Source organism: Schistocerca serialis, chromosome 4, assembly GCF_023864345.2.
Source record: "Schistocerca serialis cubense isolate TAMUIC-IGC-003099 chromosome 4, iqSchSeri2.2, whole genome shotgun sequence".
NCBI lineage: Eukaryota > Metazoa > Arthropoda > Insecta > Orthoptera > Acrididae > Schistocerca > Schistocerca serialis.
Window position 1 is genome coordinate 371,249,588 of NC_064641.1, and position 19,154 is coordinate 371,268,741.

Here is a 19,154-nt window from a genome sequence, read left to right on the forward strand (position 1 = left end):
TTCTCCCAGAGTATTTCTTGCTCGAACAGTCTACAGGTATACTGCTGGTCCATACTCCCAACGGGCAGAATATTTCGGCTATCAGACATGTCGCCATCCTCAGGTGCGCTGACGAACTGAGCTCCTGAGGGCGGGCGGCCGTCTTAAATCTCCTCCACTGACAAGGCGTTCTCTCTGCGGTCGGCGCCCGCGCGTCAGCGGTCGGTGATTCACTGGCGTTGCCGTCTATGGTGGCGTAGGTGTAATTGCCTCGTCCGCCTTAGTCGCCTGTTCGTTTCCTTTGCTGAGCGTCTTTTATACCAGGGACGGACTCACCGACCGAGATTGCAGCTACAACCTCAGTAGGGCAAGGTAACTACCACTCAGTCTAATTAAAAACATGCTCAGCAAAAGAAATGAACGGAGGACTAGGGCGGATGAGTCAATTGCACCACAGACGCCAACGCCAGCGTCTCAACGACCGCTGACGCGCGAGCGCGGACCACGGAGAGAACGCCTTGTCAGGGGAGGGGATTTAAGTTGGCCGCCCGCCCTCAGGAGCTCAGTTCGTCAGCGCACCTGACCATTGCGACATGTCTGATGGTCGAAATATTGTGGCCATTGGACAGTATGGACCGGCAGTAGACACATGGACTGTTCGAGGATAGAGAAGTTGTTCCATAGTGCCAGTCCCAGTGGTCAGGTAGAATCTATCTATGAAATTATAGAGGATTATTTAATTCATCACACCTGTACCTCCAGTGCTGCCTGTAAATCTCACCACCGTTGGAGTATGAACGTGCTGCTGGGTGAAGTCTGCTTCCGGAGTGTCCTGAGCGAACAGTGTCCCAGCTGCATGCGGCACTTGAAGTGTCACTACTGTGAAACGCTAAATTACTCTGCTGCAGATAGTGTCCTCCATGCAAGAACAGTCTGAAATCACTCTAATGAGAGTAGAATTCACTCTACTCAGAGCCGAATCCGATGTATAATGTCTAAAGAGCGGAGGCATTGTCAACTCTGTGGACGTATTGAGCAGCAGCTGCCAATCGGAAAACGACATTTTTCTCATGCAAATTGAAAAATTAAACACACGCCACTGTACTCCCACCACCGCAAGAAAAATTTGACTTTTCCAAGAATGTGTACTGATACCCCTCTTTGTGTAACTTGTGTCTAAACGTTTTACGTTAAGATAATCCAGCCAATCCAGATGCATTACTGTTGATGTGTAATATTTTGCACACTGTTAGCTAGCATGGGAACATAAAAAGGTAAAAAGGGGAAATATTGGTTTAGATGCCAAACAGATGGTAGAAGGATGTGACCATAGCCGCGCGGGATTAGTTGCGCGGTCTGAGGCGCTGCACTCATGGACTGTGCGGCTGGACCCGGCGGAGGTTCGAGTCCTCCCTCGGGCATGGGTGTGTGTGTTTGTCCTTAGGATAATTTAGGTTAAGTAGTGTGTAAGCTTAGGGACTGATGACCTTAGCAGTTATGTCTCATAAGATTTCACACACATTTGAACATTTGCACATTATGTGACCAACATTTCCCTCTAGCCGTGTTATTTACCGAATTCTGTTTTACCTTAAGAGAAAAATATTACAGTGTGCGCCTGACTGATAAAGTCTTTCCAGGAAGTGGGTGGAGCACTGTGCCGGCTGTCTGTAGCATCTGTCCTTCCCTATCTGAGACCCGCACCACAAGCCCTTGCATTCCCTGCCTGCTAAACCAACGGGAGTTGCGACGGTTGTTCCGTTGAAATGGCACTGTTGCAGAAATCGTTTTAGCCTGTTCCCACTACATGCAGTGCAATATTTTCAAGTGTCACGATGGAAGAAAAGGAAGAAATCACCTAAAAAACCACTATTTTTGTAGTGCAGTTGGAAATACACATGCATTTTCAAATTCTTTCCATCATCAGCTCGACTGAGTTGGAAATGTAATTAATTTCCGTGTCAGAATGACTCTTATTGACATATAAAATTTAGCTAGTTTGCATAAACACGTATTGCGGAAGGAACGGAGATGAGATTTACTGCATCGACCCTTTTTATCCGGAATATCAGGAACAGCCATCAACAGACTATCTGAATGAACAGGTTCCTATGGAGGTTAATCTTATCAGTAATATTAAAGAAGATGACCCATAAAAGATATACCACTACCTGATAAAAACAAAGCAGATATTGTCCTCGACTGCTTCCACAATTTCTATTATATGAAGCTAGTAGAATGATAATGTCTCTGAAGTGATACTTTATTTAGTATTTTTATTTTAATTTACTTTCTTTTCTTTTAGAGGTCAGCGATTGATCTCTGTAACTGGGGCGTGCAGATTTAATTAGATTAAAAGCTACTGCTAGTAGAAGACCACAATTACTTATGTTCAAAGGACGCCTGCTACATGGATAACAGATCTGAAAATATAGTGCATACATTATTTTAGATATTAAGCACAGAAAGACAGTGACAATAAAAACTGTAGACATTTCAGTAGCAGTGACATACCCCATGGTTTTCTGACTAACTTATTGTCTATTTTGCAATACTTAAAGTATAGGTATTCAGCAATAATTTTTTAGAACATATCTCTTGGAGTACATTTTTTTTAATTACTTAAAACTGATGATGAACAGTCACAACAGCAGGAAACATAGCGTTCGTTTAGTGGTAGCGTCTGCTCTGTTCGCAGCCAAAATTTACCATCATGATATGAGGTCGGAAAGTGGTCTCAAACAGACCGAAACCCTGTAGCATAACCTTTGGAAAAAAGAGTATAAATTAAATTATCGATACTCTGCAATGGAAGTGCTATACGCGCTCTCAGAATAGTAATTTGTAGTATCTTTGCCATTTCGTACAAAATGGAGAAACAATTTTGGTTTCACTGTGTTTTTGGTTCTGATGTTCTAGCTGACGGACGCTTATTTTTCACGGTCAGTAACTAATACCGTTATCTGCAGTAATACTAGTAATATTTTGAATATATATGAAACTACTGCTTATAAAAATTGTGGTTTGTCAGTAGCAGGTACCTTCCCTGCCCATAATTTAGTTACATAATAATTAAAAGTTGCCCTGGCCATTTTGTATAGGTTCATTGTTGTAGCGACGTCATTAATGATAAAAATAATATGAACTCTTTTAATAGTCATTTAATGCTAAAAGCATTAAAAGGAATGATCTCTATAAATACTAAACGAAGTCTTGTAATATTTTTCAATTCATTTTTAGCCAGAGGTACAGTTTTATTAAGAGTTACTTCTATAAATGTGTACGCTGTCATCGCACATTGACAGCTGTCCTAGAGCATCAAACCCCACAGAAAAAATAATTAAGCATTGTGTTTAATTGGCGTAAGCATAATATTAAATAAAGTTTTTTTTTAATCCATCGTAAGACGGATGTCTTCACGTATGATATTTCTCGCGATAGCACCCTGAGAAAATTTAGCCGTCGCTTTTAACACGCATAAAAAAGAATTTTTAACAAAATATTTCGTTCAATTATCAGAATATTCTGTTTAAAGAAAAGGTAGGCGATAACCGGTAGCTGCCAAGAAAGGAAATTTCTTGCCGTTGTGGCTGTTAATGTTCAATTTTTAGGTAGTAAATAAATGTTTTCCATAGATGAACAATCAAAATGGAGCAACAGGTTTCGCAAACACGCATTTATGCATGTTACAGTATCTAATTTAGACCACTCCCGCTTCGTCTGTATTTGTCAGTACGTACGTTGTTTTTAGTTGATAAATAACTGAGCACAATTGAAAATACATATTCTACAGCTTACAATGTGCCAATTACACATACTTGTTCTAATCGTAATAGTTACAATACAAGAATATGATTGTGTTAGGATTTCACAAAAAAATTTTGTTCTGTATTAGTCATGACATTTCCTAGCGTGTGATTCTTGAGTTTCTCCCGGCGTACTTGATAATCAAAATATCCACGGGTATGCTGCCGGTCTATAGTGTCCAACGGGCACAATATTTCGGCGATCATACATGTCGCCATCATCAGGTGAACTGACGGACTGAACTCCTTTGAAAGTGCCATAGCGTACGGATCTCCGTGCCGGCACGTTCACAGGAGCTCAGTCCGTCAGTTCACCTGATGATGGCGACATGTATGATCGCCGAAATATTGTGCCCGTTGGACACTATGGACCGGCAGCATACCCGTGGATATTTTGATTATTTCCTAGCGTGTTTGCCGTCATTTTTCAGCATACCTCCCACGCTGAGAAAGGTTTTTATTGGATATTGGAGATATCACAATACTTAATTTCATATCGACATCATATGTAGCATGATTATGGTGTGGTTAATTTCTATAGCCAATAATCAAACTTTTGTATCAGTTTCAATGTTATGATTCAAAATTCATTTGTTATTGCACTAATTGTACAGTTTGATTATGTAGCTGTTTTACCACTCATTCAATTGAAATTATAATGTCGTTACACAAAATAGCTTATTACTTATTTCCACTGCATTTATTGTGTTGCTAAGCTACGGTACTTCACTATTGCAGTTCTGTGAAACACGCTTCTGTAAGCAATGAGAGCACTGCGTTGCTGTATTTGCACTCTGTCGGTTAGCGCATTTTTATTTTATGAATTTGCCAAAGTCTCAAACTAGCATACATGCTCATTTCTAACGACAATGTGGTTCTAGGTCAGGCTCCAGACTAGGTACTAACACTTCTTATTTTGAAACTAGTTAGTGTTTTATGGCCATCTATAATTCTCATGACTCTGACAAGAAAATGTAACCGCTGACTGTACAATTTATCCCAAATACACTGCACATTTACACTGGATATGGATGACAGTTTCTTTAACAGTTCAGTCACCGCTTTGAAACAATTACAGATTTTGGCGGTTTGAGATATTCTTCAAATCATAAAACTTAGACCAAAAAAAGTACAACAAGGGCAGAATTATTCAATTATTGAATTTGTGCACTTGATACAGAGAACTATGTGTCAGAAAAAGTCAATGACATAGATAAAATAACAAAAGGAATCGAAAAGATATTAACATTCTTTTTTGTGAAGACCAGTGTTTGTGAATCTATAAATATATCAATCTATTTTACACGTAAGGTGATCATACTATAAAGATACTAACGTTATGCTTCATATAGATGAAACGTATTGATCGTAAAATGCATTAAATCTTTTAGCTGTTAACTAAGCGAAAGAGTGTGACAATGCACGTCTTCTGGGCTTGGTCTACTAGGGTTTGCGAAAGACGCCAAGCGAGTAAGAAATGGCAGCCTGTGTATTTTCACTCTCAGATTTAGCCCCAAGTCCTAAATTTCGCTCCGCCCGATTCGTATGCAACCTATATACCGTAAAGTTCTTGCAAATCTTCCAATCCCTTTTCGGTAGCGCCGTTTGTCTATACAAAATAATTACAACAGAGTACTAGAGAACTTTTCTCTGTATGACACTCATTCGAGATGCAGTTTGACCCCATGATAATGAAAATACCAGGAAACGTATTATTAGAGACTATGCCGTGTTTAATGTTCGTATACTCAAACTTATTACAATTAATAACATTTCAATACACAAATTTCAACTTGAATCTACTTCAGTAAAATTTTGCATTGGACGCGGAGCAGGGACTCCTATATATCTACTCTTCTCCCTGTTGACGAACCACATAAGACATTCAATATTATTTAAATCACAAACAATAAATTAGGAACACGTTTAAACTTGAAATGACGTTGTGTAAAGTTTGACTTGGACAGGGGTTCGAACCTAGCATCTAATCGATCGTTAACTATCCGCAATCAAATAGCAGATATTGAAATTTCGCACTCATATCTGGATGTCTGCAACTGAACAGACGAGCCGAAAATATTTCGCCCTTTTGGAACTCTAAACCACAACTTATAGCCGTAAGTTTCTAGCCAGGAACAAATGTTAAAGGTTTTTGTGTTTCACCAGTATAGAGATGTGCGTATGTTTGAACTAGAAAAAGTTGTGAAGACTAGTTCTGCGCTTCCTGGATGTCAAATGCACACATACGACTGACGGAAAGAAATCTCAACACATAAAATTAATCTATGTAGAACAACAAACATTTCTGAATACATTTGTTTAGGTAACTTACTTAAGTGATTAACATAGCCAGATCGCAAGTCAATGTAAGTGCTAAATAAGCCATTGAAAAGGTAAAATGCTTTTACATTAACAACCAGTGTAATTTCCAAGAGGTTTAATGTGAGCATGCAAACGAATATGCATTAGTTTGTAAAGGTGGGGGTTGCCACTTTGTGGGATGGAGTTCCATGCCTGTTGCACCTGGTCGGTCAACACAGTTAAAGCTGTTAGTCGATGACCATGGAGTTATTGTCCGATGCTACTGGATATGTGCTCGACTGGAGGAAGATCAGTTGATCGAGCACGCCAAGACAACATGTCGACACTCTGTAGAGCACATTGGGTTACAACAGCAGTAAGTGGGCGAGGGTTATCCTTTGAAAAGCACTTCTGGATTGCTTTTCATGAGTGTCAGCGTAACAGGTCGGATAGCCAGATTTTCGTACAGATTTACAGCCTGGGTTAGTCACGAGAGTGCTCCTGTTATCAAACGAAATCACTCGCCAGACTATAACTTCAGAGGTAGGTCCAGTATGCCTATTAGGCAGAGAGGTTGGTTTAAGCCCCTGAACTGGCCTTCTTCTGACCAAAAATCACGGAAATCACAGGCATCGGAAAAGACAATAGACCTCCACCTAGCCTTCCATCAAGCTCTCGCTTGACATCTCTGAATTTGCAGATGGCTGTGGTTTGAGGTCAGTGGCATGCACGCTACAGGTAGTCTGGCTCAGAGCTATACTTGAAGTAACCGATTTAAAAGAGTTCGTTGTGTCACTGTGGCGCCACCTGCTGCTCATGTTGCTGCTGCAGATAGAGCACGATGCACCAGAGCCAGCCGGCCGAAGCGGCCGTGCGGTTCTAGGCGCTTCAGTCCGGAACCGCGTGACCGCTACGGTCGCAGGTTCGAATCCTGCCTCGGGCATGGATGTGTGTGATGTCCTTAGGTTAGTTAGGTTTAAGTAGTTCTAAGTTCTAGGGGACTTATGACCTCAGAAGTTGAGTCCCATAGTGCTCAGAGCCATTTGAACCATTTTTTGCACCAGAGCCGTACTCCAGACAAGGTTGTAGTTCACTTTCGATAGTGCTACGTGGGCGTCCGGATCCCGGTCTTCTTCCGACCGTACATTCCCGGGACCATGGCTGCCAGCAAGCATGTACAGTGTCTATATTTCTGCGAAGTCTGTCTGTGGTATCCCAGAAGAAACATCCAACTTCTCGTTGCTCTACGACACGACCCCATTTAAATTGAATAAGATGTTGATAAGGGCGTATTTGTCACCTCAAAGACATTCTTGATTAACATCAGTTGGCCATATCAAATCTCAGAAGGCCGCCCGCTGTGGCTGAATGGTTGTAGGAGCTTCATTCCGGAACAGCGTGCCTGCTACCGTCGCAGGTTCGAATCCTGCCTCGGGCATGGATGTGTGTGATGTGCTTAGGTTAGTTAGGTTTAAGTCGTTCTAAGTCTAGGGAACTGATGACCTCAGATGTTAAGTGCCATAGTGCTTAGAGCCATTTGAACCATTTGAAATCTCAAAAGAAACTAATGATGACGACCGTTGTAGCATCTATGTGAAGCAAACGTTATTTGTATCCTCACAGTGACGCTACTAGCGCCACTCACATGCGATTGGCGTGGTGTTTGAATACACGCCATCTTTCAGATGCAGAAAGACGCCTACCAAGTTTCGTTTACGTCGCACTACTGTTTCTTGGTGTTGCAGTTTTTTCGCGTCGGTGTTTAATCAGTTTTAACTATACCCGTAGAAACGTTAACTATCGAATTACTTTTCACCAGTAGCTTGAAATGGCTTGTTTGAAACTGGGATGATATCCCAAATGGTGAAATCCCACGAATTGGGACATCCGAGTTCGCAACGGTATTCAGCACCGATGTTTTCAACTTCTCAAGTGGCTCATTAATAATGTTAACTTTTATAGCGTAAGAATGCTTAATGGTAACGAAGATTCTACTTGCGATGACTTCCGATTCTCTCCGGCCCCGACTTACACCAACTCTCCTCTAGTGAGTATGGAAGGGGCATAAAGTTTAATGTTGGTTTGGAACCACGACGCTAACCTGCATTGTTGAAACTGCTTTACCAGAGGTGAAGAAGATCTGTTCATGCTTATTGAAAATGATTCGCTGAGGTTTGAATAGAACCCAGCCCTCAAACATATGAAGCTAAAATAGTTCCAAAAGACAAATAAAAAAAATATCGCTGTGCATGATTTTGTCGTAACAAACAACGATCCAATGGTTGAGAATTCTGACTCTCTAAAGATCGATTCCAGGTTGTCGAAAACATTCATTTCCTTGTTCGTCTGCATCGCCCTCCAATAGATATCTAGGCTACCTAATGCGTACTTTCGACTGGATGTTGTAGTTAATGAAGTCAAGTCAGTTAACTGCTTTATGCACGAACAGAGAAAATAGTAAGATGCGAAAGATTCTGCATCAATGCTGGTTGTCCACTTGAGATGCTGTGATGATGTATGTGTTAGTGGAGATGCGCTACAAAATTAGTAAAGAAACGCGGGAGAAAACTTATTTCTACGTTTGAACAGCAGACGTTATTCAGTTGTCGCCAGTTGAAGACAGCGACAGCGACCGCGACGATCTTAAGAGAATCCGCGAGCAACTCAGCAGAAAATGGTTAGATCAGCGCAAACGAAACCGCCTTCATTACTCTCGTAACATTACGTAAAATACAGAATTGGCGAGTCAACAGCGTCTATCAGGAATCTGACTAAGCAGTGAAGACCATGTAACAAATTCGTTAAGCAAATGTAGCGGGACTGAAGAGAAATTCGTTAAGCAAATGTATCTGAAGACCGCTAATCAGTCGGGAACAGAAGAACCCTTATCCGTCATCGCGAATGACGTCTTAGAGCAGAACCTCCATTCGGTGACATAAATAATCCATCCTCGCCACTAGCTTTTGGCAGTCGATCAGTAGTATCGATGGCGTTCACGTCGTTAGCATTCGAGACTCTTGTTATGGTATGGTATTGTTCTAGTGTTGGCATTGCACTTGCAGTCCTACGAGCCCATCAGCCATCTGAAGGCACAGCCGACGAATTCCAGGATCCAGTACTGACGTCAGCACAGCAGTCAGCGTTGGCGGGTAGTAGGTGGGTTTACCTATACGACTTCGGTCCGTAGCAGGATCTGCCCCAAACACCAGCGTCGCACGTGTCTCGGAGCAAGGCACGAGTCTTCGATGGGACGTGCATACCTCGGCCGCGGGTGGCAAAACTGACGCATCAGGGTGTCATTGACTTCTACTCCGAGCTGATGGTTCGTCCTCGGCAGTCCTGAGTGCGATATTGGATTCAGAGGATTCTTCTCCGGAATATGCAGACGCCAGTATAAGCAGCAGAAGCAGGTACGACTTGCGTTTTCAGAATAAATGGAAGAAGTTAGAATATTGTTTTATTTCATCTAAAAACGCCGCTTATGTCCTCGGTCTGCATCCTGACGAATTAGTAGACGTTGCCAACACTGCAGAGGGTGGCCTCTACAGTGGCCTGCCGGCAAACGTGTAGCTGTGTAAACAGAAATGGTTTTCTCGTTTCAAATAGGATCGTTTCGGCGAGATTGGTTTACCACCTTCAAGGAGACCACCGGCAATCCCTGTTGCACTTATTCGTGTGCCTTCGAACGTTTATCTGTTTCGCTCCATGTCGAACAACCATCAAGAAAATTTCATTGTAGACAAAAATGCACTTTGAAAGAGCATTGACAACATTTTTATATCTGAAGCTGTAGCTTTCTGCAAGTGTGTTGTTGAAAAACTACCAGAGAATTATCAGCTTGTTTTAGTTGATGTGAGAGAATATACTGCTAGTAATTAATTTATCTCTTAATTTTTTGTTATATTCAGTAAACCAACGAGAAATGCCATAAAAATATACACTTCTCTGATAGCAAATTAATTACACTTTGCCTCATAACTTACGACAATAATTTGATTATACATGTGGCGTTCGTAATTAGAAATGGTCTTCTGTACCTGAAATTCTGTGTCATACCCAAAAAGCATATCGTAACTGCCACAAAAATATGTAAATGTGGCATTAGCAGTAGTTCAAACAAGAAACCCATTACCAAGTTATGTAATGCGAGAAATAAAGAATCGAATGCGTATTCAGAGAAAAGTAGTAAATAAATAAATAAAGATAAAAATTGATTCGGTGTAGGCTGAAAAATATAGTGCCAATTCGGATTCAGTGTCGGAATTTCTTAAATTTTCACCTTTCGAACAAGGGGTTTGAAACTAAGAGTGCAAGAAGACTTACAGCGGAAAAATTAAGGTATCGTTACTACTTTTAGAACTGGAGACTTGTACCTCGATAAGAGAAGAGTTAAAAATCTGACGAACTATCTACCTCCCCGTCGAGCTAAGAACTAAGAGCTAATGCAACTTCACCTTCACAAGCCAGCGACAGTACCACTTAGCTAGCGATCTGTTACTGCCAAATGTACTCTTTCATTGCCTTAGCGATTCATAAGATGGACAATTTTCAACGTAAAACATAAGGTTTGTTGTAGTTCTACATGAAACGGCCTTCTCGGAATCAAATCATACCTTTAACCAAATAATACAGCTGCAGTGACACTGCATTCAGATTATTTATTCGAAACGACAAGAATACATTCCACGAAGTAAATCAGTGGTCATATAGTTTCCAAACGTGTTTCATAAACTTGTTCGATCCTTCACTAGACTGAACACGTCTGCAAGGCGATGTGATTGCAAAGCTGACTATTACTTGAGGGGCTCACATTTCAAACGTGCGGTAGCCGAGACACGTAATGTATATCCCAACGGGTATTATTTTGATTTCTGTAACTACACTGGCAGAAATAGATCAATTTCACGTGGAAAGACGACGTTAATTTGGATCCGATGACAGCATATGCCGCCTGTGAAATAGTAGATGTACTGATAGCTGCGTGGTCTCGGGCGTCTTGTTACGGTCCGCGCGGCTGCGCCCGTCGTAGATTCGAGTCCTCCCTCGGGCATGGGTGTGTGTGTTGTCCGTAGCGTAAGTTAGTTTAAGTTAGATTAAGTAGCGTGTGAGCTTAGGGACCGATGACCTAAGCAGTCTAGTCCCGTAAGATCTTACCACAAATTTAAAATTTATCTACTGATAACTGTTTCAATGTCATCATCCAACAGATAGTGTAGTGGCTTAGCTACCAGGAAGCCATCTGTGTCTACCATCAATTGCGAATTTTCACAGTCAGAAGGCTCAGTGTGGTGCAAATGTATGAAGCAAGCAGGCAACTGTGCCATGGAGACACATCCGTGGTCCCTATAGCCAAGTGAAAGGGGATAAATTCTGGCCTTTTGAATGGCGGGATGGCCCTTTCGGAGAACTGCCACACAAGTTAGACATACTGCGTCATTTGTGTAAAGATTCGTATAATAGTGAGCATTCTCACACCCGTAAGCTTGGTTCTGGACGTCCACGCAGCATAGACGCCCGCCAGGATCGTCTTATTGGAAGGACAGGAGCGACAGATCGTATAGCTACCATAGAAAAAAAATGGGACTCGTGAGTCCAGGCGTGTCATCATGAACTGTTCCGAGCTGGTTATTAGCAATGGAACTACACGCACGCGAGCCTGTAGTCCGTCTTCCTCCCAAGTCACAGCTTCGACGTGCAGGGCTCGACAGGTGCCGTCAGGGTATCACCTGGAAAACGGAATGGCGCACCCTGGTCTTCAGCAATGACAGCAGACTCTACCTACACGCAAGTGAATGTCGTTTGCGCGTATGACGTAGACCTGATAAGCGCTGTGTCGTAGAGTGCTTTCGCCCACGACACGTTGTCCCCACCCCAAGCCTTATAGTCTGGGCACGATAAGCTACAACACTCGTCCAGCTTTTGTTTTACTGGACGAAACGCTAACCAGCACTCTATACGTGCAGAACGTTGTTAGCTCCATTCTTCTGCCGATCTTGGAACAGGAAGATGATTTATTGTCCCAATATCATAACGCTCGCCCACTCATTGCCTGTGAAACCCAACGTGCCCTCCAAGACGTGCGGCAACATCCCTGGCCAACACAATCTCTGGGCTTTTCTTCAATCGAGCACATGTGGGGTATGATGGGGCAAGAAATGACTCGTGAAACTTGCCATCCAACAATTCTTACAATTCTTACGTATAACAGGACAGTGTTCGCTATCTGTGATCGATTGAATAATAGGGTCAGCACCTGTACGGCCGCCATTGGGGGTTACACCACATACTAAAATCAGTGTTGCAGCATGGGTCTGTAAAGGGTCTCTCAGAACCGTTATGCCATTGGTCTGTATACGTCTCACGTGCTCCTTGTGCACTGTTGCAACGATAAATCTTGAGTGAATTGGAAACCTCTAAAAGGATGCACAAATTTTTTTCTGGCAGTGAACGTACATCATATAGAAATGACATGTGGTGCTTTAATTTCATCTCTGAGTGAACAAATACTTCATTTACAACCAGTGTCCATACATCCTCACTTCGCAGACGAATTCATCATATACACGTAAATAACTGAATAAGCAGAATATAGCAGGAAATGGTGAAAATATGAAGACGAGTACACAAAAATTTATTGTGCATATCTTCCGCACAACATGCTTTACTTCCTCCTTTTTGGCCCGTGGTTTATTGGAAAAGACTTCAGCATGTAATAAGAAATTAGTTAGTTCGGCTCTTTATTGATCATTTAAATATTCAGATTATATAGTTTTCCTGCGGCGGTGGGATGAGTTACCTTGCACATCGTCTTAATTTTGTGATACCGGTGCATTACAGGGGCAGTGTCGGTGGCTATGAACACACAGCAGTTTAGCTTTCACTATCTGCACATTTACCCCTGGGCAGAACCTGTCATGTCTTGCCTTAATTCTCAATAAATCTAAGATAATACTACTTTCATTTACCATGCAATACGCTCGCCTCTCTCCCCTCACATGAAATCCATTCCGATGAAACAGTTCACTGGTAGTCGCTTTACCATGAGGAACGCTTATCTCATGGCTCTGCCCTCGAGTTGTACATTAATCTGAGTCTGCGCGTTTACATTCTGACTCTGGCCTCAGTAGTATCTACATCTAAATCTACACGATTACCCTGTTATTCACATTAAAGTGCCTGGCAGAGGGTTTAATGAACGGCCTTCAAGCTGTCTTTCTACCGTTCCACTCTCGAACGGCGCGCGGGAAAAACGAGCACTTAAATTTTTCTGTGTGAGCCCTGATTTTTCTTATTTTATCGTGATAATCATTTCTCTCCATGTAGTTGGGTGCCATTAGAGTGTTGTCGTAGGAGAAAACAGGTGTTTGAATTTTAATGAGATGATCAAGTCGCAAAGGAAAACGTCTTTGTTTTAACGATTGCCACTCCACGTTTCATGTCTGTGGCACTATCTCCCATACTTCGCGATAATACAAAACGAGCTGCCCTTCTTTGAACTTTTTCGATGTCATCCGTGAGTCCCATCTGATGCGGATCGCACACCACACATGACACAATGTTTACTGGCAGAAAAGGTACGTTTTTTGGAACGAATTCTTTTGAAAAAGTGGCTCATCAATCACGTTAATTCTCACAGCTGTGTCAGGTATCACCGTTATGACGCTTCCAGCCTCAACAGCATTACCTGTGGCCTGCAGTACCTCTTCTGCGGGTCTTCTTCACGATTCATCACACTTCGTTTCGGATGTCAGTGTCATAATTAAGTGCTGAAATCTGGTTTCACAGGACAAAGAGGACCAGGTTGTGGAAAGGGGCCCAAATTGGTTGCTGCTGGTTTCACAAACATACGAACTCTATTTTGCTAAAGCACTGATTCGCAAATGCCCTTAAAAGAATTCAGATACAATATGGATGAAGGCCAGAACACAAGTTATTAAAATTGCCTTAAGGGATACGCACGGTTGAAGGCATTAGTTATAAAGTAGAAGAACTGAGGGCTATAAGATGGCTGAAAGCCTTACCGTAAAATATTTCACATCAGTTCCGGCTGAAGGGCATATACTGAACATAGAACAACTCAGGGCATAAGACCTTGTTAACAAATTAATACACAGAGGAAAATTTTCAAATTTTCAAATTTTAATTTAAGACGGCTGAAGGCCTTATCTTAAAATATTTCATGTAGAAGTTCGGCTGAAGACCACATACTAAATAAAACAAACTAAAATAATACACGGCTGAAGGCCTCCCACAGTACTTGAGACTAAAAAAAAAAATCACAATCCAAAACAACAGAACAGTGGTGCTCAGAAGTGTTCTGAGGGTCGCCTTGGGGAGGAAACTATAACATAAGTTTAGGTGAGACAGCCAGCCAAGCTTAATACTAAATAATCGAATGGCAACACGACCTAGGGATGGCTAAAGAACCAACCAACAACCTAATCAATTCCCTTCTACCCGGCCAACAGCATTACAACCGAATATATCAGCGAGGACGAAGATACCAGCGGCACTGCTAGATACAGTCAAGGCACAATAACCACTCAAAAAAGAAAAAGAACAACACCAAGGCTGTAAAACTACATGCCGCGCCGGACAGCATCAACACAGAGAGGAAAACACATTCCAGAAAACTACGATAACGCCCAGGGCAGGTAACCGGAACCTTAACGGCCACAAGGCAGAAGAGACTGCTGGTGTACATCACTAATAAGCTACAATGAGTTCAGTAATTAAACACCATACAGGAAGACAGCTGCAAAAGTTTGCCTACTCCAGCACAACATACATTGCTCTTGCGGGAATGGCCCAGGAAGCAACAATCAGCAATGAATGAAGAGATGTCACAGCAGTTTTGGTTTCATAACAGGTTAATTGATTACTCAACTCCCTTATCCACGTTCGGTAGGCGACGATCCTTGCAGCTAGTGCCTCACAAATCCGACTGCGAGTGCACACCGCCAGCAGCCCTGCCTGACCTAGCAATGTGGAGACTTCCTCGCTGCTCTGTCGCAACCGACCGACCGCCTCACACACACCACCACACTGAAATATAGCGGTCACACAAGAGATGGTACAGCAGTACTAGTATCGATAAACGCTGCTGCTGCCACTGACAGAAGCAAGTCAGCCACTCGTTATGGTAGTAACTCAGGGAGCAATAAGTCGATACTCGATTCTGAGAAAATGCCAAAGTAGAAACGTCATCAACGCGAGCGAGCCACGGCTCAAGAGCAGCTAGCAAAGCTGCTCATTAGAACTGTTGCGCCCCAATCCACTCTATGACCATCATCAGGAACTGCGATATGGTCCCATCTAGTTGGACTTGTTGCTTGTAGTTGTGGGGCGTTCATTGCCACCTCAATTATATGAATTACATAGTTTTGTGATGGTTTCCAAATTGGGGATAGTCCCATATCAGACTCTGGTCTACTCGGTTGATATTGTTCTAGTGTGTTGGTGGGTTCCCTAAGTATGGGTGTGGGTTGTGTTATTACTTTTCTTTTTCCGCCTACTAAAGTGAGACGAAATTTGTATCTTCACATGTTACTTTTGGTACGCAGAACTAGACTGCAGTGCTGCATCAGCGACATGATATTCAGTTCTTTGGTTGTGGTTGTTGGCAGGCGGCATTTGCTGCTACTATTCTTGAAATACGCTTGTATCAGATCGATAGAATCAAGAGCTGACAAGAAACGATCCAGGTCGTCTGGCACACCGACGTATTTCTTGCGAATATTGATAGTTAATTCGTCCCTCGGTATTCACGGTACGTCTTTATGTGCTTAGGGATCACCCCAGTAGCGCATTTTACTGATGTTCGATATATTTCCTGAGATAATCTTGTTTGGCATTACACGCTTCAATATTGAAAGCATGTTTAGCTCGTTTCAGTGTCTCTCTTGTATACATTCGGACCAGTATTTAGCTACAAACATCCTACTGAACTGACCGTAGGTACTCTGGGGAGAATATTTGAAGCTGTTGATGCCTTATAAGACTTTCCTCTAAATGTAAGTAGGTTACATTGAGCGCCCCTCCACTGACCCAGACGAATATTCGATGTACTGATTAACGTGCCCTACCTCACCGCCACAGGCTTAATACTAGGGGCCCGTTTTTTCATACACTTTGCTTCTCCAAACAGCTACATGTGACATGTCGTTCATCGTGCCTTTCATCGCTGTAGTGTTACGATACGTGTCAGTCACTTTGGTAGCAATGCTGTTATGGCATTGGGGCAGGTCTTGCGTCAGTATAAGTGTCCTAATCCGTGTCAGACAGTTTCACTCGAACTACACAGTTCTAGTGACACCTCTTTACTAATAGACTGCACAGCTGCACATAGCTCTCTCTTAAGCTCTTCTGTAATCGGAGAATCTTTTCCGCTTGTTCGTCTCCTAAACTCATGTGAAAACTATGTTCTTTGTGCAGCAAAGTACTCGTTAATTTTGGATTCCAGTTTAGTTGTAGGGTAGTAAACTGCTGAGCGAATGTATTATGGTATCCTCCAGCACGTTGTGAGCCATTTTTAATACAGTGGCGTCAGCTCAAAATTCCGATATTCCATTAATGTATGTTTTAAATCGGGTATCTCTCTTCTCACGCGTTCAAAACGATCGTTTAACTGTGTCACCTGTTCCTCTTAAATGCAGTCAACAGCAGAATCCATTTGAATGGAATGGCGTGCTCCTGTCCTCTGCGATTAAAATGATCATTTATCGTGGTGGCTAATTTATTACACAGCTCCACAAAAGGATCAGCAATATTACTAGCTCGAGGAACTTCCTCACCGTTTTGGACTACACGTCCAGTTCAAGTTCGAAAGTGACGTGATTCATGACCTGTATTGTGAACCCGGCAACACTGCCGTCATCGACATTGGATTCAAAAACCATATCATTCATAGTATCCATCTTAACTAACTTTCCAAATTTCAACATACCATGACACAAGATATGGGATCTTATCAGTCCAGTGAGTATGTTCGGCGACGCCATGGTTCGAAAGTGTGTGCCCTATCAGTTTATAACACTTCAACATCATTTACGTAGCTTGTGCAATCAAATACCAAATTTAGTCTATTACATACAATGCCCCGACAGAACAAATAGTCCTGTCACGGAAAAGCCTCGTATAACACTCCCGTCTGCTACTGTTATACCATAACCTTAAAGCTGGAGGCAGGTCGTGAAACAAAACTATCTTATTAAAGCAATAATGGTATAAAGCAACAGAGCAGTGTTAGCCAATGAGAGGAAATTTGTTATGTTGCCCGTGTTGTACCTAACGGAGGTGGCTTATCGGAAGTGAAAGTCAGAATTACGTAAATATTCAAACAGTAACAAACAATAATTTACTTATCCACACTGTTCAAAGAATAAAGAAAACGGTCGCCAGCCTAATTAGGCATGAGAATGATTAACTGCCGTCTGCGTCACATCTGTTGTGCAGCGACCTACGTTAATTTTTTAGTATTAACTGTATTTTTCTTACTTGTCACTTCTTCTTCCATGTGTTTTTGCTTTTAGGAAGCTTTAATTGTCGAGTGCTAGTAATAGTGTTCCATAGATTTTGTGTTTGTTTTGAATATAGTTAGAGAGAGTCCCTTTGGTCAGCCATAGTGCCAGCAGTGCTAGTGTTTGTTTTGAATACAGTCCAGAGACAGGTAGTGCTATTTTCATTGTTTTCTACAAGAAGTGTCTAGTAACCACAGTATAGTCAACTATCAGACGCCTCAAGTGAATTAGCAGTCTTGTTGAAAGTTGATTAACTCTCTACAGTAAATTGATTTCTTAGGATGGATAGGATGTGTGACAGCTGTGTACGGACGCAGGAGGAGCTGGCCACTATTCGTGAACAGCTGAACGTGTTGATGGCTTCGGTCAGCCGTCATCAGGCTGCTGCCTCGGAGTGTAGCGGCAGTGGGGAGTCTGCTGTGTCGCATGGTACACCCCAGGTGTTACATGCTGTCGATACATATTCACGGGTACCGGGCGCGTTTGGGCCACCCTCTCCCCAAGGGGAGTGGCGGGTTCAGCGGCGTTCGTGGCGCATGAGACAGAGGGTCTATGTTCAAAAAAAGGGCTCTGAGTACTATGGGACTTAACATCTGGGGTCATTAGTCCCCTAGAACTTAGAACTACTTAAACCTAACTAACCTAAGGACATCACACACATCCATGACAGAGGCAGGATTCGAACCTGCGACCGTAGCGGTCATGCGGTTCCAGACTGAAGCGCCTAGAACCGCACGGCCACATCGGCCGGCAGGGTCAATGTGGAGGCTGGCCGTGTGGCATCGCCCGCTCTGCCTGTGAGTGGACATGTGGCCGCTCCTTCAGCAAGGTCCGAGCAGGCACACAGGAGGAGGGGTTTATTAGTGATTGGGAGCCCCAACGTTAGGCGGGTGATGGAGCCCCTTAGGGAAATAGCGGAAAGGTCGGGGAAGAAGGCCAGTGTTCATTCTGTCTGCTTGCCGGGGGTCTCATCCGAGATGTGGATGAGGCCCTGCCAGCGGCGATAGAGAGCACTGGGTGCACCCGACTGCAAATTGTTGCTCATGTCGGCACCAATGACTCCTGCCCTCTGGGTTGAGAGGACATCCTCAGTTCATACAGGCGGTTGGCGGAGTTCGTGAAGGCGGAAAGAGTCGCTCGTGGGGTGGAATGTGAGCTAACTATTGGTAGTATCGTTCCCAGAACCGATCGCGGTCCTTTGATTTGCAGCCGAGTGGAAGGCTTAAAACAGAGGCTGAGACGATTCTGCGGAGATCTGGGGTGCAAGTTTCTCGACCTCCGCTATCGGGTGGAGAAATGTGGGGTCCCCCTGAATAGGTCAGGCGTGCACTAGACGCGGGAAGTAGCTACAAGGGTAGCGGAGTACGTGTGGAGTGCACATGTGGGCTTTTTTTGGTTAGAGAATTAGAGAATTCCCTCTCAAGGCCTGTCAAGACGCTTCCTGAGACGCGGCAAGGTAGGAGTAGACAAAATGCAACAGGGAATAACAATATTAATCTGCTAATAGTAAACTGCAGGAGCGTCTATAGAAAGGTCCCAAAAATGCTGT